Source organism: Bos indicus, chromosome 4 (assembly GCF_029378745.1).
Source record: "Bos indicus isolate NIAB-ARS_2022 breed Sahiwal x Tharparkar chromosome 4, NIAB-ARS_B.indTharparkar_mat_pri_1.0, whole genome shotgun sequence".
Classification (NCBI taxonomy): Eukaryota; Metazoa; Chordata; class Mammalia; order Artiodactyla; family Bovidae; genus Bos; species Bos indicus.
The window spans coordinates 60,142,535-60,168,294 of record NC_091763.1 but is presented as its reverse complement, the minus strand read 5'-3'; the positions used below and the strand labels follow the sequence as shown (position 1 = coordinate 60,168,294).

Genomic DNA, 25,760 nt, shown 5'->3' with positions numbered 1-25,760 from the left:
ACAATAAACTGTGGAAAATTCTGAAAGAGATGGGAATACCAGACCACTTGATCTTCCTCTTGAGAAATTTGTATGCAGGTCAGGAAACAACAGTTAGAACTGGACATGGAACAACAGACTGGTTCCAAATAGGAAAAGGAGTACATCAAGGCTGTATATTGTCACCCTGCTTATTTAACTTATATGCAGAGTACAACATGAGAAATGCTGGACTGGAAGAAACACAAACTGGAATCAAGATTGCCGGGAGAAATATCAATAACCTCACATATGCAGATGACACCACCCTTATGGAAGAAAGTGAAGAGGAACTCAAAAGCCTCTTGATGAAAGTGAAAGTGGAGAGTGAAATAGTTGGCTTAAAGCTCAACATTCAGAAAACGAAGATCATGGCATCCAGTCCCACCACTTCATGGGAAATAGATGGGGAAACAGTGGAAAGTGTCAGACTTTATTTTTCTGGGCTCCAAAATCACTGCAGATGGTGACTGCAGCCATGAAATTAAAAGACGCTTACTCCTTGGAAGGAAAGTTATGACCAACCTAGATAGCATGTTCAAAAGCAGAGACATTACTTTGCCAACAAAGGTTCGTCTAGTCAGGGCTATGGTTTTCCCTGTGGTCATGTATGGATGTGAGAGTTGGACTGTGTAGAAGGCTGAGCAGCGAAGAATTGATGCTTTTGAAGTGTGGTGTTGGAGAAGACTCTTGGGAGTCCCTTGGACTGCAAGGAGATCCAACCAGTCCATTCTGAAGGAGATCAGCCCTGGGATTTCTTTGGAAGGAATGATGCTAAAGCTGAAACTCTAGTACTTTGGCCACCTCATGCGAAGAGTTGACTCATTGGAAAAGACTCTGATGCTGGGAGGGATTGGGGGCAGGAGGAGAAGCGGACAACAGAGGATGAGATGGCTGGATGGCATCACTGACTCGATGGACGTGAGTCTCAGTGAACTCTGGGAGGTGGTGATAGACAGGGAGGCCTGGCGTGCGTCGATTCATGGGGTCGCAAAGAGTCGGACACGACTGAGAGACTGATCTGATCTTATTTGAAGCTTATACTTAAAAAAAAGAAGTCACTAAGTAGCAAGTGATGGAAACACAATTCACACTGGGTGGAAGAAATACAACTGGCTAAACAGCTATATCAGGAAAGCACATAAAGTTGCTGATATTAACATAATGAAACTTAGGAACTACAATGAGATACTGTTTTTTCTTCTATATAGTTAGCAAAGAATTAAAATACCAGATTTAAGGGGTACCTTTCAATGCTGCCAAAGATTCCTTCAGTATAGTAAGGGCCAGGGCTCTGGCAACTGATCACTTGGCTCCAAAAATCCAGTTGTATGAGTCCAGGGAAGTTTGTAACCTCTTTGTGCCTCAGTTTATCATCTTTAAATGGGTATAAAATAATACCTACTTCATATTGCTATGGGTAAAGTTAAACGAGAAAACACACACATAAAGCATTTAGTATGGTATCTGGCACATAATAAGACTTAAAAAAAGGTTAGCTGCTATCAGTTACTATTAGAGTCTCATTCACTGCTGTTAGAAGTTTTGAGCCAGGAGGCAGACTGGCCCCAGCAGGGTAAAGCAATTGGAAATTCATTCTCTATTGACCGGAAACTCCAAGATGAGAATAGCAATTAAGGGAGGAGGCTGGGCCCTGCCCAGACCACACATCTCTCATTCCCCAAAGTCAGGAGAACTCCCCAGCCACACAGGCACAGAAAGGCTCCTTGCAGGCAAAAGTGGGAGCAAAGTCTAGAGATGCCATACCCAGACACGTTTGCATTAAGATCCATCTTGGCTAAAAGATGCGTGTTCACACATGGAAGGATGCTAAGATATACCAAATAGGGACAGTGAACCAGGCAAATCAAAATGACTGACCAAAGGAAAACCAGAAGAAATGCCCCATATAAGTGATTTAAGCTGCCACTCAGGCGCAACTCGGGGATTCTCTGAGTCTGCTTGTATGCCTATCCACACATGCTGTATTCTTTACCCTCTTAAAACACACACACACACACACAAACTTTACTTGCTTCACTACTTTCCGTCTTTGTGGAAGCTCCTTTTTGCAAAACCAAAGGGCCAAAGCCCTTGTCACTGACCACTGGCCTAGAGGCTAGAATCTAGTGCTCTCAGTGCTGTGACAGCCCCGTCTCTGGGACCAACCCAAGTCCCACTCCAAGCCATTGCCGGCCAAGGCCACCTGAGATCCATTTATTCTACTAATTGTAATAAAACCAGAAGGCAGTGTGGTAGTACTTAGATCAAAAGCCTTAAAAATAATCAAGTATGTTTTTAGGAAAGTGTTCCAAGAAAGCAATCTGATGTTCACAAACATTATGTGTAAACATGATCATGAAGATAAAAATATTCCAAGTGATCTAAATGCCCAACAGTAAAAAGAAAGAAAAAGAAATTAACCTGATTATGGGACATCCCTCTATGGTGGCATACAACATGGCTATCAAGATTATGTTTTTTAAGAGGTTTTGATGATATGGACCACAGCCTTGTCTAACTCAATGAAGCTATGAGCCATGGCATGTCAGGCCACCCAAGATGGATGGGTCATGGTGGAGAGTTCTGACAAAATGTGGTCCACTGGAGAAGGGAATGGAAAACCACTTCAGTATTCTTGCCTTGAGAAACCCATAAACAGCATGAAAAGGCAAAAAGATAGGACACTGAAAGATGAACTCCCCAGGTCAGGTGAGTGCCCAATATGCTACGGGATATCAGTGGAGAAATAACTCTAGAAAGAATAAAGAGATGGAGCCAAAGCAAAAACAACACCCACTTGTGGATGTGACTGGTGATGGAAGTAAAGTGTGATACTGTAAAGAACACTATTGCATAGGAACCTCGAATGTTAGGTCCATGAATCAAGGCAAATTGGAAGCAGTCAAACAGGAGACAGCAAGAGTGAATGTCGACATTTTAGGAATTAGCAAGCTAAAATGGAGTGGAATGGGTGAATTTAACTCATATGACCATTATATCTACTAGTGTAGGAAAGAATCCCTTAGAAGAAATGGAGTAGCCATCATAGTCGACAAAAGAGTCTGAAATACAGTACTTTGATGCAATCTCAAAAACAACAGAATGATGTCCATTTGTTTCTAAGGCAAACCATTCAATATCACAGTAATCCAAGTCTATGCCCCGACTAGTAATGCTGAAGAAGCTGAAGTTGAATGGTTCTATGAAGACCCACAAGACCTTCTACAACTAACACTCCAAAAAGATGTCCTTTTCATAATTGGGGACTGGAATGCAAAAGTAGGAAGTCAAGAGATACCTGGAGTAATAGGCAAATTTGACCTTAGAGTACAAAATGAAGCAGGGCAAAGGCTAACAGAGTTTTGCCAAGAGAACACACTATTCACAGCAGACACCCTCTTCCAACAACACAAGTGAAGACTCTACACATGAACATCACCAGATGGTCAACAATGAAATCAGACCGATTATATTCTTTGCAGCCAAAGATGGAGAAGCTCTATACAGTCAGCAAAGACAAGACCGTGAACTGACTGTGGCTCAGATCATGAACTCCTTAAAGCCAAATTCAGGCTGAAATTGAAGAAAGTAGGGAAAACCACTAGACTATTCAGTTATGACCTAAATCAAATCCCTTATGATTATACACTGGAAATGAGAAATAGATTTAAGGGACTAGATCTGATAGACAGAGTGCCTGATGAACTATGGATGGAGGTTCATTTCATCATATGAGAGGCAGTGATCAAAGCCATCCCCAAGAAAAAGAAATGCAAAAAGGCAAAATGGTTATCTGAGGAGGCCTTACAAATAGCTGAGAAAAGCAGAGAAGTGAAAGGCAAAGGAGAAAAGGAAAGATATACCCATTTAAATGCTGAGTTCCAAAGACTAGCAAGGAGAGATAAGAAAGCCTTTCTCAGTGATCAATGCACAGAAATAGAGGAAAATAATAAAATGGGAAAGATTAGAGATCTCTTCAAGAAAATTAGAGAACCAAGGGAACATTTCATGCAAAGATGGACACAATAAAGGACAGAAATGTCATGAACCTAACAGAAGCAGAAGATATAAAGAAGAGGTGGCAAGAATACAAAGAAGAACTATACAAAAAAGATCTTCATGATTCAGATAACCATGATGGTGTGATCACTCACCTAGAGCCAGACATCCTGGAATGTGAAGTCAAGTGGGCCTTAGGAAGCATCACTACAAACAAAGCTAGTGGAGGTGATAGAATTCCAGTTGAGCTACTTCAAATCCTAAAAGATGATGCTATGAAAGCACTGCACTCAATATGCCAGCAAATTTGGAAAACTCAACAGTGGCCACAGGACTGGAAAAGGTCAGTTTTCATTCCAATCCCAAAAAAAGGCAATGCCAAAGAATGCTCTGACTACTGCATAATTGCAGTCATCTCACCTGCTAGTAAAGTAATGCTCAAAATTCTACAAGTCAGGTGAACTGTGAACTGTGAACTTCCAGATGTTCAAGCTGAATTTAGAAAGGCAGAAGGATCAGAGATCAAATTGCCAGGATCCATTGGATCATCGAAAAAGCAAGAGACCAAAGCCTTTGACTGTGTGGATCACAACAAACTATAGAAAATTCTGAAAGAGATGGGAATACCAGACCACCTGACCTGTCTCCTGAGAAATCTGTATGCAGGTCAAGAAGCAACAATTAGAACTGGACATGGAACAACAAACTGGTTCCAAACTGGGAAAGGAGTACATCAAGGCTGTATATTGTCACCTGTTTATTTAACTTACATGCAGAGTACATCATGAGAAAAGCTGGACTGGATGAAGCACAAGCTGGAATCAAGATTGCTAGGAGAAATATCAATAACCTCAGATATGCAGATGACACCACTCTTAGGGCAGAAAGCGAAGAAGAACTAAGGAGCCTCTTGATGAAGGTGAAAAAGGAGAGTAAAAAAGGTGGCTTAAAACTCAATACTCAGAAAACTAAGATCATGGCATCCGGTCCCATCACTTCATGGCAAATAGATGGGGAAACAATGGAAACAATGAAAGACTTAATTTTCTTGAGCTCCAAAATGGTGACAGATGGTGACTGCAACCATGAAATTAAAAGACGTTTTCTACTTGGAAGAAAAACTAAGATCAGCCTAGACAACATATTAAAAAGCAGAGACATTATTTTGCCAACAAAGGTCTGTCTTGTCAAAGCTATGGTTTTTCCAGTAGTCATGTATGGATGTGAGAGTTGGACTATAAAGAAAGCTGAGCGCCAAAGAATTGATGCTTTTGAACTGTGGTGTTGGAGAAGACTCTTGAGAGTCCCAAGGACTGTGAGGAGATCCAACCAGTCCATCCTAAAGGATATCAGTCCTGGGTGTTATTTGGAAAGACTGATGCTGAAGCCGAAACTCCAAAACTTTGGCCACCTGATGTGAGGAGCTGACTCATTTGAGAAGACCCTGATGCTGGGAAAGATTGAGGGCAAGAGGAGAAGGGGACAACAGAGGATAAGATGGTTGGATGGCATCACCAACTAAATGGAGGACATGGGTTTGCGTGGACTCCGGGAGTTGGTGATGGACAGGGAGGCCTGGCATGCTGCAGTTCATGGTGTCGCAAAGAGTCGGACACAACTGAGCAAATGAACTGAACTGAACATGTATGGATGTGAGAGTCGGACTATTAAGCTGAGTGCCAGAGAACTGATGCTTTTGAACTTTAGTGTTGGAGAAGTCTCTTGAGAGTCCCTTGGACTGCAAGGAGATCCAACCAGTCCATCCTAAAGGAAATCAGGCCGTGAATATTCATTGGAAGGGATGATGCTGAAGCTGCAACTCCAACATTTTGGCCACCTGATGTGAAGAACTACTCATTTGAAAAGACCCTGATGCTGGTAAAGATCGAAGGTGGGAGGAGAAGGGAATGACAGAAGATGATAAAGTTGGATGGCATCACCAAATTGATGGACATGAGTTTGAGTAAGCTTCAGGATGATGATGGACAGGGAAGCCTGGTGTACTGCAGTCCATGTGGTCACAAAGATTCGGACATGACTGAGCAACTGAACTAAACTGAATGATATGGCATATGCTTAAGAAATAACATTTACATTAAAAGCAGAATATGAAATTATATTTATAGTACTGAATTATGCAAATATAGATATAAATTAAAGATATAAATACAGAAAAATATGAAGGAAACAGCAAACATTTTAGTGGTTCTTATTTCTGGGCAGTGAGATTTGGGTATTTTCAAAAATATACTTTTCTACTGTGAGCCTGCATCACTTTTTCTGCACTTAAGATGAAACCTGAATTCAGAGAAGGAGATTTGAGATGGCACAGTGGAACACGTCATTGCTCCTCATGAAATTTAAAATAGGTTTTCAGGGCTATGTGAGGGGAAACAGAGGAAATAAATCAGTAAGACACAAAAAAAATCACATTTATGTTTTGATCCGACTGATTCCGTTAATGTTACAAGTCAATCTCAACCCACTGATGACTTTCTGTTTCAACTACTGTCAGTCAGTTGATTAACAATGTTTATCACGGGCCTACTGTGTGCCAGGCACTGGGTCATGCCACACAAACTGTGTGGAGCAAAGCAAATCCAGTCTTCACCCTCCTGCAGCTCATGGTCACATGGGTATTTAGTAATTCCAGATACAAATCTCAACAAACAAACCTCATGTATTTAGACATTTATAAATTTACTGGAGTTGTTCTTTAATGCTAAAAAAAACATAATTTTTTTTTCAATTAGAAGAAAATTTTTTTAAATTAAAAAAAAAAGCAAGGTGTTCAATTTGTCTGAGATGCTGTAGATTGTAGATGTGGCTGGAGGAAATGTTAATGTGGATCTTCAGGAAGGAGTTAATGTTTGAGGATCCAGGGTTACCAGCTGTGCTCCAGGTCACAGAGAATGCCATTGTTCTTTCTTGGAAATGGCTGCTTTTGTTCATCAGCTCCTCCATCCTGCCCCTGAGAGAGCAGACAAACAATTCCAGTCCTGGTATATTGCTCCTTTGTAAACTCTCTTATTCCTGTTTTTGTGGTGCTTCTACCATGTAGTGACCTTGATGAAGACAATTAAGCAAGGAAAGTAACTCAAATAAAGCAGATTCGTGTGAAGTCACTTCCCAAAGTGGAAAAATGGCTCCTTTTCCTCTCTGCCCCATATGAAAGACACACTCACATATATGCATGTATAAATACATATACATAGAAAGCAATGCAAATATGCTGTCTCATAAAACACTCAGAAGCACATCTAGATTTTTTAAGAAAGAAAATATGCTCTGCTATTAGTAGATGAAAAATAAAATAATTGAAAACATTTATATATTTTAGGGGGCCACAAAGCTTTTCTAGAAATGTTATGATTATAACCACAAGTAAAAGTAGATTCAGAAGATTTACTTGAAACAATAGTTCAACTACCTACAGTCTCCCCCATGGGAAAAACAATCAAGAATGAGGAAATAATTAGAAAGCACTGGCAGAGTAGATATTTCAAAGTATCTCCTACTTCACTGATTTAGTATTCCTTAACTCCACTGCGTTCCTACTCTCCTTCTTACTCTGTACACATTCCTAACAAACTAAATGTGGTTATCAGCCTTCCAAAACTTCTGAAGATTAGCAATAGAAAGAGTCCTCCCTACGGCATTGGTGTATTGATAAGAGACATGAAATAACAATTGAAAGTAAGGTGAAAAATAAGAAAACCTTACCATTTAGGTACAAGAATTCAAAGAGCAAAGATGCCTGTGTTAATGTACTATAGGGGCCAGTAGCCCTCAGTGGACTACTTGCAAACTCTACAGAATACACTTTCACAGACTGTGTTAAGTCTTAACACAGTGGTTAAATTTTATTCTGTATACTCAGTCGAAGTTGAGTGATTATCTGAGTATATTATCCATTCAAAAATACTTTACAAGTGACTTTAAAGGAGCAAGCTTTTGATGCTACCAAAAAATTCTCATTTAAAATAAAACTCAAGAGCTTCCCTGGTGGATCAGTGATAAAGAATCCGCCTGCCAATGCAGGAGACATGGGTTCGATCCCTGGGTTGTGAAGATCCCACATGCCGCGGAGCAACTAAACCTGGGTGCCACAGCTATTGAGCCCATGTGTGGCAACTGCTGAAGCCTGAGTGCCCTAGAGCCCACGCTCCACAACGAGAGAAGCCACTGCAGTGAGAAGCCTGCTCACCACAGCTAGACAATAGACCCTGCCTGCTGCAACTAGAGAAAAGGCTTCGTAGCAGCAATGTCCCAGCACAGCCGAAACTAACTAACTAAAATTATTTAAAAAAAAAAAAAAAAAAAAGCAAAAACAAGAAACCCAGAACACTCATTTCAGGAGGTTCTAGAGAGCACAGGAACACACACACAGGAGCATGAGCACATACATGTACACATTCCTCAGAATGCTATTGCTGCTGCTGCTGCTGCTGCTAAGTTGCTTCAGTCGTGTCCGACTCTGTACGACCCCATAGACGCCAGCCCACCAGGCTCCCCCGTTCCTGGGACTCTCCAGGCAAGAACACTGGAGTGGGTTGCCATTTCCTTCTCCAATGAAAGTGAAAAGTGAAAGGGAAGTCGCTCAGTCGTGTCCGACTCTTCAAGACCCCATGGACTGCAGCCTTCCAGGCTCCTCCGTCCATGGGATTTTCCAGGCAAGAGTACTGGAGTGGGGTGCCATTGCCTTCTCCTATTCCTCAGAATAATTCGCTGCAGTTCAAGAAGACACTTTTCTTTGTGACTTGAACTAGAAGGAAAAAAAACTGCTTTGGTTTTTTAAAAGAGGTTTGGAAAATATCCGCAGGGAATAAGCAATACATTTCTCTAACTCCAGAGATCAATGTAATTACTTCAAAAGACAGATCAATGTGGTTCGACTTTTGAATACCTAATATAAATACCACCCATTCCTCCCAGAAGAGATTAATTTTCATTGCATTCTATAAAACACATTTTCCCCATTCTACAAAGCTCAAACTGCTTTCCAAAATTCTGTTACATACAGTGTTGAACCTGCCACTCTGAATTTTCTTGGGGTAATAGTAACTTAGCAAAAATTCATCTGGAGACCTTAAAGTGAAACCTACAACTGCTGATTTTCAAGATAAAAGCTAGAGGAGGCTGAAAACAAAGTTTCTGAACATCAGAACGTTTCAACCAACTGGGATTTTTTACTACCAGGCAGATTTAGAGCAATGTAAATCTAGTTCTTAGAATTTTGCATAAAAACCATATGTTAGGAAAACAGGTTCAGGTCTCTAGTTTATCCTCACCAGTCTGATGTGATAATTCTGCACCATGGCAGTGTGGCCTAGGAATGTGTGTTTTAACTGGCTCTCCTGATGGTAGATGGCTTACTCATAGAGAATCCCTATTTAGAAATATCCCCAAAGCTATTTAAACCACTTTTCCGTGCTTCTCTGACTCAGTCTGTTTTCTTTATCAAACGCATTGGAATTCTATATAAAATAATTACCTCTTTCCAAGTTTAAAATGATCTTCTCCATTTCTTTTGACCTTGCTAAATCAAATGTATTCATCCATTTAATAGCTTTTTTTTTGGTCTTGAGTCCACCACCTAGCGTGAAAGGTGGTAATTACAGGTTCTTCTGGAAATGCAAAATGATTTGAATACTACTTTAGGTAGAGATTTGAAAACTGGACTTTTCTGTCTGACATTCCAAAATGATTTGGATTCCCTATAATTTCCTTACAGTATCTTTATATCCTAAGCATTTAGCAAACCTCCATTTAATCAAATATTATAAATTATTTATTATTACTTGAGTAAACATTCTATTTAGGGTAAAATTTCTTAAATATTTAGACTGGCATTTTACCATTTTGTAGATGATGCATGTATATTTTATGGTACATTAGGCGCCTCTGTATAATTAGCATGTTCAACACATGTATGATTTTGTGTCCGATGTGATGCCTATGTCATGGGACTTATAGCAGAGTGTTAACCTTCTCAACAATTACCAAAGTTAACAGTTTTATCTGCATTTATGATAAGATGTTGGTCAAAAAGGTTGTCTGCTCTGCATTTGGTCAGCGTTATAACTCTCAGCTTTCATGTTATTCCTTCCCTGTAGTGACAATTTGTTGGGTGACGTCAGCATGCAGTGGTTTTAAAGATGGGCTGCCTTTATAAGGGATGTAGGGAAATTACTAGTTTAAAAGATGACTTGACAAATGACACCAGGCAGAAAACTAATTTTGTGCAGAAGATGAAGCCACAAACAAATGACAGTGTAGCATTTCCTGTGCTAAGATTTCATGAATAAAGTAAAAGCTGAATTGTCCTTATTCCACCCCAAGTTTTAAATTAGCAGTGCATTTTGGTACCTACTCCCCAAACTGTGCCTTAATTTTAGAAAAGCTAAATGGAAAATATGTTTTAAATATGATACTATGCACAAATATGATATAAATATGAACACATGGTATCAGACATAAATCTGATATTATAAAGAAAAGGGGACCTCTCTGCCCTTTCTTTCCTCCTATTTGTGAGACATCATCCTCTCCCAAATCATCTCAATCAAGTGCCACAGTAAGCACGACTATTGTCACAGATGGGTGCTTTTCAAAATAGTTAACAATCCTTTTACACATGCCCCCCAAAAGGAGATAACATTATTCATTGAATTAGAAGGACTGCCTGTGAAAGAAGAGCAGAATTTGTAGGATTGGAAAACATAAGCTAGGCAGTCCTCCAACAGAGTACCACGTGGCATGTGTCTACTGCTTCTTCTTGTGTTGTGGTAGGAGCACAATCCACTCCAACAAAAATCTTCCACGTATGCTGGGACATCTAGGTCTGACCTGTCTGCCATGTAAAGGGCTGGGTAGAATAAGTCATGCAACGTTTCTCAATGTGTGTCCACAGAGTAGGTGAGTCTACTTAGTCTGTTCAGTCTGTACCTGACAAAATTGCAACATGGTCAGAGAACTGTTGGCACTACTGTGTTCAAAAGTGTCTGCAGGGTTCTTAGTGTAGGATATCTCAGAATATTTAATTTCAACTTTCCCTTTTTCATTGAGTAGCTCATGAAAGAAACATTTCTAGGAATTTGCTTTGAAAATTGTTGGTGTTTGGGGTTAATTTTAACTCAGGAGTATTTTGTGTACACACACACATATGATGTGTGTATATATAATAAACATGATTTTGAAACAACTGAGCCATTGTCCTCTGTGCTCTATAATTTATTACATAGTTTATTGTTAATTTGAGAATAATGTTTTTAAAGACATTTTAAACTATCCATTGTAAAATGGAAATAATCATTTCATGGTAAACTCTTGAGTTAGGAATTACTACACCAGCACATCAGTTCTGTTCTGAAGACCTCAGTTGAGGGGGAGCTGTGAAAATTAAAAGGGAAACTTCATGGAAATGGAGCTGGGAGGCCAGAAGGGGAGCTCTCATGCATATACTATTTGTGCCAGCACAGATCCCAGTAGGAAAAGACATACCTTGCATCTCTGGCAGAAAGCGACATTACAGGGCCAGCAGGAAGAGGAAACATTTTCTTCTTGCCTGACAACAAACAGCTCAGCCAAGGAAAAACTGCTGTACTTTGGACTTTGTGTTTATAACAGCTTCTCTCCCTTGCTTTACCTGACTTGCCTGTGCTTCATCATAATTGCATGTCCAGAATTGCAGTTCTTTGCTGCTCCCAAGTAAAAACCCTGTTGTGCTGGAAAAATAACTGGCCCTTTTATTGTTTTAGGTTAACAGAGAAGAAACAGACCTGGGAAGAGAGAGTTTCAATGCAATGGGAAGAGGTTTTTGAGCTACTGCTACAGAACGCTCTAGGAAGCCACATGAATGGGTTTTTATTTCACTCAATGGACAATGAGTCTTGCAGGAGACAATGCTTGTGCTGAGTACTGAAGAATAAACAGAATTAGTCATTCAAAGAACTGGAGTTGGTGGGGCATGTGAGCTTGAGGCATGGAAGAGCACATGGTATAATAGGTGGGAAGTTTATTTTATTAAGAAGGAAAGGGGGAAAAGTAAACCTAAGTTTTCCAGCCAATACCTGGACCATGTTCCTTTGTGGCCTGTCAAACCCTTATAGGATCTTGGAAATTATCACCACCTGAAACATTCCCCACTATGAGGACACAAGATAAAATTTCTTTGTTTTTGGCATTGCTTATTTAGGCACATTGGAAATCATACTTATGTCCTATTTGTTAAAAGGAAAGAACACATTCGATCCTAGAGTGTTTCAGAAAGAGGTAAATTAAAAAAAAAAAAAAAGCATACAAAAAGGTGGGAAAAACAAAAAAAAAGAAGGAAAAGGGGAAGATGAAATTGTAAGTAGGGAAAGCCCAGACTATGGGAGGAGCTTGAATAGAGTAGTACCTTATTTTTTTAAATTGTATTATGACTATCATTAAACAAACAAAAAAACAAAAGCAATTTTGTATATATTTTAGTGGAAAATTAGAGAGTCTCTCAGGGACTGCTAGTCAGATGTAATTTTTAATCAATTCATTTGAAAATCTGTAGCAAATAATGAAATCTGTGAGCTACTTATTGCTTTAGAAATCAGCACAGCTATTTATTTGACAATTTTCACATGAAAAGCTTAATTTTTAGAAGCATATTATTAAAAACATCACTATACACAGGACACTTTATTCTAACGTTTATATCCACTTGAACCTTGTTACAGCAATTTTGAAGTTAGTGTTAATAGCTGCATTCATGATTGCTTGACTTTTTTCCAGATAAAACTGTGAGGTTGGGGAAGACTCTTTATGAAAGGTAGTGTGTGTGTGTGTGTGTGTGTGTGTGTGTGTGTGTGTGTGTGTGTGTGTGTGTTGGGGTGTGTGTTTTACTCGGTGAGGATTTTATAAAATTTTGCTTAAAATAGCAGGTAAGTTTCAGGTCTAACTGAAGATCACCTGACCAAAAACCTATCATCAGCCATTTTCTGTCCATAAACATGGCAGAGATTCTAGAATAGATAGAGAGGCTGGCATTTCTGGTTTGAGCCAAGAAAATAAAAAGGCCAAAGTATCAAGCACACAATGTTCTGCAATAAGCATCACATTCTGCAAGGTCATCATACTCAAGGACGTCCTTAAGTGGCTATGGTTTTATTTTGGTAATGTCTTTGGCTCTTAACTCCAGTTTTTAAAAACAGGTTTGTCTCCAAAACGGCAGTATTGACATAAGTTATAGCCACCAGAGTGCCTAAGGGTGAATGTCAGCTTGGCATTCCCTGGAGGTGAATATATTTATATATATACATATATATGTATACATATTTTTTTAAGTTTTCAAGTTTAATCACCATCCAATTTCTCTTGATTTAAATGAATAAAATGTCATCTTATTTATATGATCATACTGCTTTAAAATGCTAATCTAACATATATGAGCCTTTATAAACCAAATGACTTTTCAGCCTACATAGATTTTATTCAAAGAAATCTACAAATTAGACATCATTATCATCCTTATTTATAGGGGAAAAAACTGAAGACTAGAAGGTCCCAGACTCTTGGGAGGTGGAACACAGGATGTGAACACTGTTCCTGTGACAATCGTCCCCACTGCAATAGTCACTGAATCTAGACTCTGTTAGAACTTTTTTCTCCTAGATTGGAAAGGCTTCCTTTGTTTTAGTTTACACACTAACAGCTTAGAAGATATCGCTTTATTTTTAAACTTTATAAAATCTGCCTAACAACATTACAGCATGTTTATTTAATATATGGGGGTTGGGAAGTGTTTAAATGCCAATGCAGAGACCCACTCAGATCCCTAAAATTAATATAAAGATTATTTTAAAGTAAAGACATTCTAGATCTAACAGATGTAGAAAGAAACCTTCCTTTGGCACGGAAAGCAGAAACTTCTGGGAGTGAGACTGCTAAGAATTCCCTACCCAGAAGCTTTACGGCCATGAAGGTAAAATCTGAGATGACCACTCCCACTTGCATAAACAGACATTATCACAAACGTCCTTATCTCCCATTTGTTCCCCTAGAAAACCATTTGTTCTTCCCAATGAAGATTTTTCTCTCCCACCTCTCAGCCCCCACCACTAAGTTTAGGGATATAAACTCCCATCTTAAGCTATTTGGAGAGCTACTTTTCTTGGTGTATTTTCGTGTGCATATAAATAAGCTATTTTTTTTTTTAATAAATAAACTATAAGTGCAAAGATTAGTAACCACCAGCTCCTCTGTCTATGGAGTTTTCCAGGCAGGAATACTTGAGTGGGTTGCCATTTCCTTCTCCAGGAGACTTTCCCAGTTCAGGGATCGAACCCGCAGCTCCTGTTGCGTCTCCTGCATTGTAGGTGGATTCTTAACCACGGAGTCGCCAGGAAAGCCCATTTGTTCCCCTAGAAAACCATTTGCTCCTCCCATAGAAGATTCTTCTCTCCCTCCCCTCATCCCCCACCATTAAGTTAGGTATATAAACTCCTACTGCTGCTGCTACTGCTAAGTCACTTCAGTCATGTCCGACTCTGTGCGACCCCATAGACGGTAGCCCACCAGGCTTCCCCATCCCTGGGATTCTCCAGGCAAGAACACTGGAGTGGGTTGCCATTTCCTTCTCCAATGCATGAAAGAGAAAAGTGAAAAGTGAAAGTGAAGTCGCTCAGTTGTGTCCGACTCTAGCGACCCCATGGACTGCAACCTACCAGGCTCCTCCGTCCATGGGATTTTCTAGGCAAAAGTACTGGAGTGGAGTGCCATTGCCTTCTCCGATATAAACTCCTATCTTTAGCTATTTAGAGAGCCACTTTTTGGTGTATTTTTGTGTGCATATAAATAAGCCATTTTCCTCTGTTAAACTATAAATTTATGTTTAATTTGCACATGCCAGTACTAAACCTAAGAGGGTAGAAGAAAATGTTTCTCTCTGACACTATTACACCAAATCAGATTGCTTATTTTTTTTTTACCATAGTAAAAAACACATAGCCTAAATTAGATTGTATCTTTTTATATATTTCAGTCCAGCTCTGACATTTTTGTAGAATTTTCAATATATCTGTACCTTTTTAGATATATGTAATCATTCCTCTAGATAGAATTCATTGAGCACTACCCGTGCCAATAAGTGGGATAAGTTGCTTCATATTTTAGCCCATTTAGATTTCCTAAATCTTTAAGGTAGATGTTAACTCCCTAATGGCATGAAACCAATGAAATATGGGATGCACAGTTGGCCCTCAGAAAGGCAACTGTGTACCAGTCGTGTATTTCATGATAAATAGGACGTCCACATGCCTGTAATAAGATAGTGTGATTCTCCTGTTTCACTGCTTCCCAACTGGGTTTGTGTTTGGACTTTACAAATCAAAAAACCAAAACTTTGAAAATGGATCCATCAAGGAGTCATAAAGTGAAGCTCATGAATCAAGATCCAGGGAGGTGAAGTGATTCAGCCAGGAAGAAACCTTGTGGTCCTCGGGTGCCATGAGAAAGAGGACCATCTCTTCTGGGGGTAGGATACAGTAAAAAGGCTCTTTTATCTACTTAATGTGTGGCTCTAAGTAAATTCTGATCTCCTTGGGTCTCAGTTTTCTCATCTGAAACATGAGGATGATATCCTTTTGAAAGAGCTGCTGGAAGGACTAAATCAAGTAATATGGTAACGTATCCGCAAGAGGATGATACTCAGAAAATTCAGGATGGCACCTTTTCAGGGAAGGAAGGAGGGAGAAGAAAGGACTCAGGAAGGGAGCAAAGGGGGCTTCTGTTTTAGCTGGAATATTCTGCATCTTTTATACGAATGTACAAAGATCTGAACCAAGTAGAATACAATATTGGTATTTGTTAATCTGGAAACAGTGCTTGTTAAACTATTTTCTGTACTTTAAATTTTTTTAATGAAAATTTTTTAGTGCCTATCACATAGGGCACAGGGAGTATGGATTCAGATCCTTTCCCACAGACCTTGTCAGAAGCTAGAGCCTCTACTGTGATAAATTTAGGTGCGACCCAAGGAAACAGACCCTGCGGTGAGCCTGAGCTGAAGTGGAGTGCACCCTGGGGAGCTGGGCATTCACCTTCCACAATGGAGTTCAACAGACAAGTTCACCCTCCTCTGCAGACTGGATGAACACAAGCTCGCTGCACTGCCTTCCTCAGCTTCGCCACTCAGTGCAGAATAGATAGTGCTTTATGTGGTCTGCATTCTACAGCCACATTCCATTTTCCATATGGGATTTTCTATCAAGGAAAGCTGTTTACATTTTAATTTATTGTAGCAGGCAGCTCCTGCCAACGCCATGTGTCACCAAGATTTCCATATGGGAGCCCTCCCTTCCCCACAATGATGTTTATTTGGTGTGTACAATTTGTTTAGATTTTCCTCATGGAAATTCGGGATTTGGGTTTTTGAAAATAACTCTTCCAGAGCTCCTACATGTGGTGAACTCCACAAGAAAGTGGGTTTTCCTGAGCCTTATGGTAAACCAAGCGATTACCATATATAGAAAGGTAATTGAAGTAATTAGAGAGGACATCGACTCATCTTTACGTTGCCACATAACACACAACACAAGGTAGCTCAACTCAGGGGGGTTTGCAGCCTCTGAGAGGACTGAGGGCTATTCAGTGGTCTAGTTCTTTTGAAATGGCAGCCCACTCCAGTGTTCTTGCCTGGAGAATCCCAGGGACGGGGGAGCCTGGTGGGCTGCCGTCTATGGGGTCACACAGAGTCGACACGACTGAAGCGACTTAGCAGCAGCAGCAGCAGCAGCAGCTTTCCACCCTTATGCCCTCTCACTCTCCCCTCACCTTGACTCTGAAAAAGGAAGAGAGAACATTCGGGAGACAGAAATTAAATTAATCAAGCCTGTCCTACCGCACTTAGTGATGGGTTCCCCCGTCATTTCTTTTCTATAGAAAAAGGCTCATGGTTCACACACACGGATCTTTGAGAGCAGTATTCTTCCACTGCCGGAGAAAGAGAAAAATAGTTTGTTTTCTTTTCTATTTGCGGGGGGGGGTGGGGGTGGGGGGTGGGGAGGGGGGCAGAATTGATGCAGGGGACACGTGACTCTCAGCTCACTCAGGATACGCACAGAGGAATTTCAAACTGCTTTCAGATCAGATCAGATCAGATCAGTCGCTCAGTGGTGTCCGACTCTTTGAGACCCCATGAATCGCAGCGCCAGGCCTCCCTGTCCATCACCAACTCCCGGAGTTCACTCAGACTCACGTCCATCGAGTCAGTGATGCCATCCAGCCATCTCATCCTCTGTCATCCCCTTCTCTTCCTGCCCCCAACCCCTCCCAGCATCAGAGTCTTTTCCAATGAGTCAACTCTTCGCATGAGGTGGCCAAAGTACTGGACTTTCAGCTTTAGCATCAGTCCTTCCAAAGGAATCCCAGGGCTGATCTCCTTCAGAATGGACTGGTTGGATCTCCCTGCAGTCCAAGGGACTCTCAAGAGTCTTCTCCAACACCACAGTTCAAAAGCAGCAATTCTTCAGTGCTCAGCCTTCTTCACAGTCCAACTCTCACATCCATACATGACCACAGGAAAAACCATAGCCTTGACTAGACGAACCTTTGTTGGCAAAGTAATGTCTCTGCTTTTGAACATGCTATCTAGGTTGGTCATAACTTTCCTTCCAAGGAGTAAGGGTCTTTTGATTTCATGGCTGCAGTCACCATCTGTAGTGATTTTGGAGCCCAGAAAAATAAAGTCTGACAGTGTTTCCACTGTTTCCCCATCTATTTCCCATGAAGTGGTGGGACCGGATGCCATGATCTTCGTTTTCTGAATGTTGAGCTTTAAGCCAACTTTTTCACTCTCCACTTTCACTTTCATCAAGAGGCTTTTGAGTTCCTCTTCACTTTCTGCCATAAGGGTGGTGTCATCTGCATATGTGAGGTTATTGATATTTCTCCTGGCAATCTTGATTCCAGTTTGTGTTTCTTCCAGTCCAGCGTTTCTCATAATGTACTCTGCATATAAGTTAAATAAACAGGGTGACAATATACAGCCTTGACGAACTCCTTTTCCTTTTTGGAACCAGTCTGTTGTTCCATGTCCAGTTCTAACTGTTGCTTCCTGACCTGCATACAAATTTCTCAAGAGGCAGATCAGGTGGTCTGGTATTCCCATCTCTTTCAGAATTTTCCACAGTTTATTGTGATCCACACAGTCAAAGGCTTTGGCATAGTCAATAAAGCAGAAATAGATGTTTTTCTGGAACTCTCTTGCTTTTTCTATGATCCAGCAGATGTTGGGAATTTGATCTCTGGTTCCTCTGCCTTTTCTAAAACCAGCTTGAACATCAGGAAGTTCACGGTTCACATATTGCTGAAACCTGGCTTGGAGAATTTTGAGTATTACTTTACTAGCGTGTGAGATGAGTGCAATTGTGCGGTAGTTTGAGCATTCTTTGGTATTGCCTTTCTTTGGGATTGGAATGAAAACTGACCTTTTCCAGTCCTGTGGCCACTGCTGAGTTTTCCAAATTTGCTTGCATATTGAGTGCAGCACTTTCACAGCATCATCTTTCAGGATTTGAAATAGCTCCACTGGAATTCCATCACCTCCACTAGCTTTCTTCGTAGTGATGCTTTCTAAGGCCCACTTGACTTCACATTCCAGGATGTCTGGCTCTAGGTCAGTGATCACACCATTGTGATTATCTGGGTCATGAAGATCTTTTTTGTACAGTTCTTCTGTGTATTCTTGCCATCTCTTCTTAATATCTTCTGCTTCTGTTAGGTCCATACCATTTCTGTCCTTTATCGAGCCCATCTTTGCATGAAATGTTCCTTTGGTATCTCTGATTTTCTTGAAGAGATCCCTAGTCTTTCCCATTCTGTTGTTTTCCTCTATTTAGACATTATAAAATTGTAAGTTAACAGCCAACAGAGGTATTTACGGAAATTAGACCATCTTTCAAATCATTTATCAGTGTGCCTCCAATTCCCATCGCAAGGCAGGTGAAATAATAATGGATTTGGGGAACTTGAATCATATTCAATGCAGGAAAGAGAAAGCTATCTGCATCCAGATTATCCAAATAAAGGGAAGAACTAGAATTGCCTCAGCAGATAATGCTGCTGCCCTCAGTTTTAACTGGGGGAGGATTCCGTGCAGCCTCCCAGGGAGAAGGCAGAAAGCTAAGGCTCACTCTTATTACACAAAACCCTCCTGGAGAATCCCAGTGCCAGCCCTGAGCCTCCCAGGCTGCCGGAGACCAGAAGTCAAAAAACAATCTGCAACCTTAAATGTGACAGCAAGCGTTTGACTTCCTTTAAGAGAGGAGAGAGAAAACTCTTGTCATAAAAATGCTGCTCTCTGCCTTTAAAATGATTCCCTTGGTGTTTTAAAATAATAAAATGGCAATATCCTTTTAAGCCAAAGAGCAATCTCCCCAAAGTAATTACTGCGCATCAAGGATAATTGAAAATATGTAGAAAATTGAGGGAAAGAAAAGGTATTTCTTCCGTTAAAGTGAATGTAAATGGCAGCACTTTTGTGGCATTTGGTTATGACAGTGTAGCTCACAGCTGCCAAGAAGGAAAACACCGAAATACCTGAATCCCATTAATTCTACAATAGTCTTTCCATAGGGCTTCCAGTGAGACTTAGTGCAGTTCTTCCTGTCCTTTTGTGGGAACACCAATACAACTATTCACAGAGAACTTTGCAAGATAAGTTGGAACTTAGTACCACCAGAAAAACCAGCACAGACCAATTATTTCCATGTGATCATTTAAATGATGTGATTAACTCAGTGGAAGAGTTGTTTATCCTCTGTCCTCTAATGTGGTTGTCTTAGAAAGACTTTCTCTTTTAAAGACAATACCATTTCATTAGGCAGCAAATTAGAAAAGAATGAACTAATACACAGCCAAAATTGAAGGCGAAATGCCTCCTTGACTCTCTTCTGCCCTCTGCTGGGCACTGTGTATATCCTTTTTGTCCAGGGGGATAAAAACAAAAAAAAAAGGATATTTTCCCATCTCAAATCTTTCCAAAAGATAGTGTTGAGGTGGGTCTGGATGTGACAAATCATTCTATTATGATGGATCTTGTAGGTAAATTTCTTAAGAGTGAATCAGGTGTTTATTTATTTTATTTCTATTTTTTTTTAAATTATGCATCAGTTCAGTTCAGTTCAGTAGCTCAGTCGTGTCCAACTCTTTGTGACCCCACGGACTGAGGCATGCCAGGCCTCCCTGTCCATCACCAACTCCCGGAGTTTACTCAAACTCATGTCCATTGAGTCAGTGATGCCACCCAACCATCTCATCCCCTGTCGTCCCCTTCTCCTCCTGCCCTCAATCTTTCCCAGCATCAGTGTCTTTTCAAACAAGTCAGCTCTTCACATGAGGTGGCCAAAATATTGGAGTTTCAGCTTCAGCATCAGTCCCTCCAATGAACACCCAGGACTGATCTCCTTTAGGATGGACTGGTTGGATCTCCTTGCAATCCAAGGGACTCTCAAGAGTCTTCTCCAACACCACAGTTCAAAAGCATCAGTTCTTGGGTGCTCAGCTTTCTTTATAGTCCAACTCTAATATACGTCACATAAAATTTACCATTTTAACGGTACACGGTTCGGTGGCACTAAGTACATGCCCATTGTTGTGACACCATCATCACCATCCATCATCAGAACTTTTTGCATCTTGCAGAACTGAAATTCTATATCCATTAAACACAACTCCCCACCGCTCCTCCCCACCCCCACACCTGGAATCCGTGATGACCACTCTTCTACATTCTGTCTCTATGAATTTGACTATTCCAAGTACCTCCATATAGTATTTGTCCATTTGCAATCATGTGTTAATTTTCATTACTTATAATGAAAAAGTAAAGCATATGTAGATAACAGTGAGGGGAGATGAAACGGAGTATATAATTGGCATGTACTGGACAAGCATGTGAAGGAGACAGGAAGTCAGCATAAACAAAGTGACGAATAGAAGAGCAGTGTCACAACTCCTGGCAGGTCCTTCACTCTTACAACCCCGTGGCAACTAAAGTGCACAAGGACACAGCTAATGGGTGGCAGAGCTTGGTCTGAGTCTAGGATTTTCAGATTCCAAAGTTTCACTGCATTGGTATTTTATCAACCAGTATCCTCCAAGGCACCTCCTCACCTTTTACAACATTAAGAAATTCCCCAGCGGGAAAGACCATGTCCTGTCCTTACTGTTCTCTCAGGCATGTAGTAAACTATCAGTTCATTTTATATGTTTGACCCTGAGACCTGAACCTCAAATATCTCTCATCTCACTTTTTGTCTGAAACATTGTAGCAGAAGGGTGGCTGCTGACTTTAAGCTTGGACTCATTCAAGGCTCCAAGATCTTGACAGTCATTGTCATGTGGGTCTACTCCATTTTAGAAAGATTCTTTGAAGGTGCCTGAGAGGTTTCTAAACTGGAGATCTGTAGAATCAACCCAATAATTAGTTGAGACAAACTGGATCTATAGGAGGTTCCCTTTTTATTAAATGCAGGTATAGCCAACAAGCAAGCAACAAAGAGAAAACTAATTTTAGGTTTGATGAACAGCACACCTTGTTGCCATCCCATTGGAGCACTGGAAATGTTGCAAATTTAAAATAAAAATGTTCTCTGTAACTTGCCTTGTAAATGCACTAGCTGTTTAAAAACAAGCAAATAGGCTATCCTTCTCATTGTTGGTGCTGGTGTCGAGGGAAATTTCTAGTTTCTGTCAGTTTTGGTGGGAAGAGAAAAAAGTACTTCCCAGACCGTGTTTCTGCTGCTGCTGCTAAGTCACTTTAGTCGTGTCCAACTCCGTGTGACCCCATAGAAGGCAGCCCACCAGGCTCCCCCGTCCCTGGGATTCTCCAGGCAAGAACACTGGAGTGGGTTGCCATGTCCTTCTCCAATGCATGAAAGTGGAAAGTGAAAGTGAAGTCCTCAGTCGTGTCCCACTCTTAGCGACCCCACGGACTGCAGCCCACCAGGCTCCTCCGTCCATGGGATTTTCCAGGCAAGAGTACTGGAGTGGGGTGCCATCGCCTTCTCCGAGACCATGTTTCTGGTGGGTCCTTATTCTGTGGTGGCTTCCCAGACAGGACTGTCAGTGCTACACTCCTGCATAGCAATGAGATTCAGAAGTGTCCTTTGCTACTCCTACAAGAGTTTATTTTAGTGTTTATTGAACAATGCTGTGCCCAGTGATGACATTTACAACTGAATTGTCATTTCTTATTAAATGGTTAGTGCTTGAATAGACCATTAGAGAGGACTTTAGTTAAAATATTTAAGGCAATATTTCTCAGAATATGATCAACTCTCATCCTTTTATATGACAGTAAACTGAATTATAGGAATCAAAGGCAAGTTACAGAGAACATTTTTAATTTAAATTAGGTTTGTTGGCATAACATTTATCTTCCCACTCTGGTTTACAAAGGCCAGAGAGTACATTATAGTTAGTATCTAATAGTATACTATTAGATATATAGTATCTACCTCTAATATACTATTAGATATAATAGTATCTACCTCTAATATAAGCCAAGAAGTGTCTTTATTTGATCTTGGTAAGATTGCCTCCTGGAGTGCTCTTCCTGGGATGGACATCAGTTTGCCCTGGTCAGTACAAAGCTGGCCAAGCGATTTCCCCACTAATTTCTGCTCTGTTGATGAAGCTGTCAACCTTGAGAACAGTGACTGTATCTTTAGCTCCATCAGCATGACCTTTGGCTTCATCAGCGTAGCCCCTGGCCAGCTGCAACTGATTCTTTGTCTCAACCTTCTGAAAGGCATAGCAAGCGTTCTGAGCTCCAGTTCTGCCTCTACCCTTCCAGAAAGGCATTCAGACCCCATCTCACCCTCTCACTGGCTAAAAGACCTCTGGCAAACCACTTCCCTCTCAGGGGTGCTGGGTGCATCTAAGGAGGTGATGCTCTAAAGTCCCACCTCGGTTCCCGGCACCACATGCTCATTTTGTACATAGGGCCCCCTCTGGACAGCTGAAAGGTGTCTGGGCTTCCAGCCTGGGGCTCTGCCTTTTGGCTCCATCCCTCATTCTTACTTTTGTCTTTCTTCTTAAAACCATGCTTGTTATGGGTGAGGCCCTGCCACTCTTTTCCTCTGTAATCCAATTCTAGGCTGAACAATGGCTTAGCTTCCTGGACATGTATTCACTTATTAGCACATCTTCAGTTATCATCTTCCTGGCTGCTTGGGACTTTCCAAATTAAAATGACCTTTTAAAACAACTGAAACAGTCTCTGAAGTGGCAGCATGGGACTACTTGGGTCCCCACTCCAGCTCGGCCTTGCAAAGTCAGAATGAGCTTTAAGAAAGTCCTTTCGCTTCTGTGTGCTTCAGCTCACTTATCTGTAAAATGGGGGCTAATGGTGCTTCACAGGTACCTGTGAAGATCTGACGACCAGGTACATGTAAATTATTTTAGAACACTACCAGACTCTGTGATTAAACGGGACGGTCGCTGTTTATGCCTTTTCTAAACAAAGCGTTCCACTTTGGGGTTGCTTGGTGATGAGGTATGTGGAGGACACAGAAGGAAGGGGGAGTAGACAACAGGGAGGGGCTAGAAGCACGTGAGGCCCTAGGGAAGGGCCAGGCGGAGTCTGACACGGCGGGGTTGACACGTCACCCCCAGCCTGAAGCGAATACATTCCTAAGGCACAACCTGTTCTGTTCCCCGCAAAGGCTGACTTGCTTGTACACAACCCTCTCAGAGCAGCTTGTCTCAGAACTGTTCATGCCCATGGTGATGAGGGGACATGAGATGCTTTTAGGACATTTCTGTGATTTCAGGATTTGTGCACTTAGTTAAGGGGCCCCTGTTATCAGCTTGTCTTCCCTAAGAGCACTCAGCCTTACTCTTTTTCTTCTAACTCTTTGAAGGATGTACTTTAACCAAGAAAGTAACTTGATAAAACATTCCAAATACCCAGTTCCAAAAAGCCATATACCTAAGTCACCCTAAGCATATTATTTAGGGACTAAATTCCTAACATTCTCTTTTGCAAAATAGAGATGATAATATCTGCCTTACAAGGTTGTTTTGAAGATCAGACAGAATTACATTGGTGCTAACCACAGAGGTTGGCATAACTGAAAAGACGGATGAATATTTCTTGTTGCTGATGCTGGGGAGGATAGTGGTTATAACAGAGGTGCCCGCCCTTCGAGGACACTGAAACTAGCATGTGGATGGCCTCGATCAAGCTTTATATCACACTCATGGATGGTGCTTTCTAGGGACTTAGCAGAGTTTACAAAGTACGGGCATACACCTTGTCTTAATGGCTCCTCCTAACAGCAAAATGAGGAAGATAATGGGACAGAATAATATTCAAAGAGTCGGGCTTCCCAGGTGGCGCTAGTGGCAAAGAATCTGCTTGTCAATGCAGGGGAAATATTCAACCAGCCACAGTGGGAATGGGAAAGGGAGGGATAAGGAGAGGGTGAAGGGTGAGACCTGCATCTTTCCTGGATTCTTCCGACAGCTTGATAAACTCACCAAGTAGTCAAATTTAAAATTTCATTAGACTTTAACATTTGGAAAGCAATGACCCAGTCTCTTGGTTTTTGGCCACCCCCATCCTCCCATTTGGGACCTGCCTCATAGCTCAGTTGGTAAAGAATCCACCTGCAATGCAGGAGACCCTGGCTTGATTCCTGGGTTGGGACGATCTGCTGGAGAAGGGATAGGCTATCCATTCCGATATTCTTGGGCTTCTCTTGTGGCTCAGCTAGTAAAGAATCCTCTTGCAATGACAGAGACCTGGGTTTGATCCTTGGGTTGGGAAGATCCCCTGGCGAAGGGAAAGGCTACCCACTCCAGTATTCTGGCGTGGAGAATTCCATGGACTGTGTAGTCCACGGGGTTGCAAAGAGTTGGACACGACTGACTTTCACTTTCACTTTCATCTTCCCATTCCCCCTTTCTGGCCTTTCTAGATAGTGAACCTCCTATGGCAAGTGTTTAATTGGTGATCTGGTAAACTTTGTCAAGGAACAAACTCAATCAAGGGCTTGTCCCAGGGTTGATCTTGCAAAAGTCACTCCCAGAGAACAGAGCTATTGATTCCTCTCTGGGAATCAAGAAAAAAGCCTTTCTCTTTTGCAGGCAGTGGAAAATCAGTTCAGAAGGATTCTGACACTTCTCCGTTTTAGGCAAGTGGCCTGGAGCCACCTTCCTGAGCCTGTTTCTGCATCCGTAAAATGGAAGTAGTGCTAACTGTCTTGTCTTAGAAGGATTAGAGATAATGCCCATGTATACGTTAGGAACACAATCAGTGGCAGTAACTATAATTACATCTGCGCTTCCAGGGTGGAAGGATGAGGGGTTGGAGAACGAGGGAGAAAGAGTTGTGTTGCAAAGACATCATAGACTGGAGACTATTTTTGTTTATTTAGGGCCTATCCATTTTCTGAAATCCATCTTCTATCTTACAACCTAATCTAGACTATTACAGAAGAAAAATAAAACACCCTACTAAACACACAACTTTCCCAGGATTAGTTTTTAAAAGTGTGTGTGTGTGTGTGTGTGTATGTGTGTATTTATTGGAAAACAAGATGAGAGCTCTGTTAAAAGCCTGACTCGAGTCCTGTGTTGCAAGGACACCTCCACAGCTCCATAACGTAGATCATCCCCTAGGAAACCCAGCAGAGATCTGTAGCGTTCACGGTGCTCGTGTCCTCTCCATTTATAGCTGACCTAATTTTTCTCTAGAT

At 41.2% G+C, this 25,760-nt stretch overlaps 1 long non-coding RNA gene across 1 annotated transcript in view; it reads right to left on the bottom strand.

Annotated features, from left to right (window-relative positions):
- Positions 1-1,070: 1,070 nt before the first annotated feature.
- Positions 1,071-25,760, bottom strand: part of LOC139182719 (uncharacterized) — a 57,027-nt gene continuing 32,337 nt past the window's right edge. Inside the window, exon 4 of the long non-coding RNA XR_011566252.1 lies at positions 1,071-6,991. This is a non-coding gene — a long non-coding RNA (uncharacterized lncRNA). The remainder of the gene's footprint in view (positions 6,992-25,760) is intronic.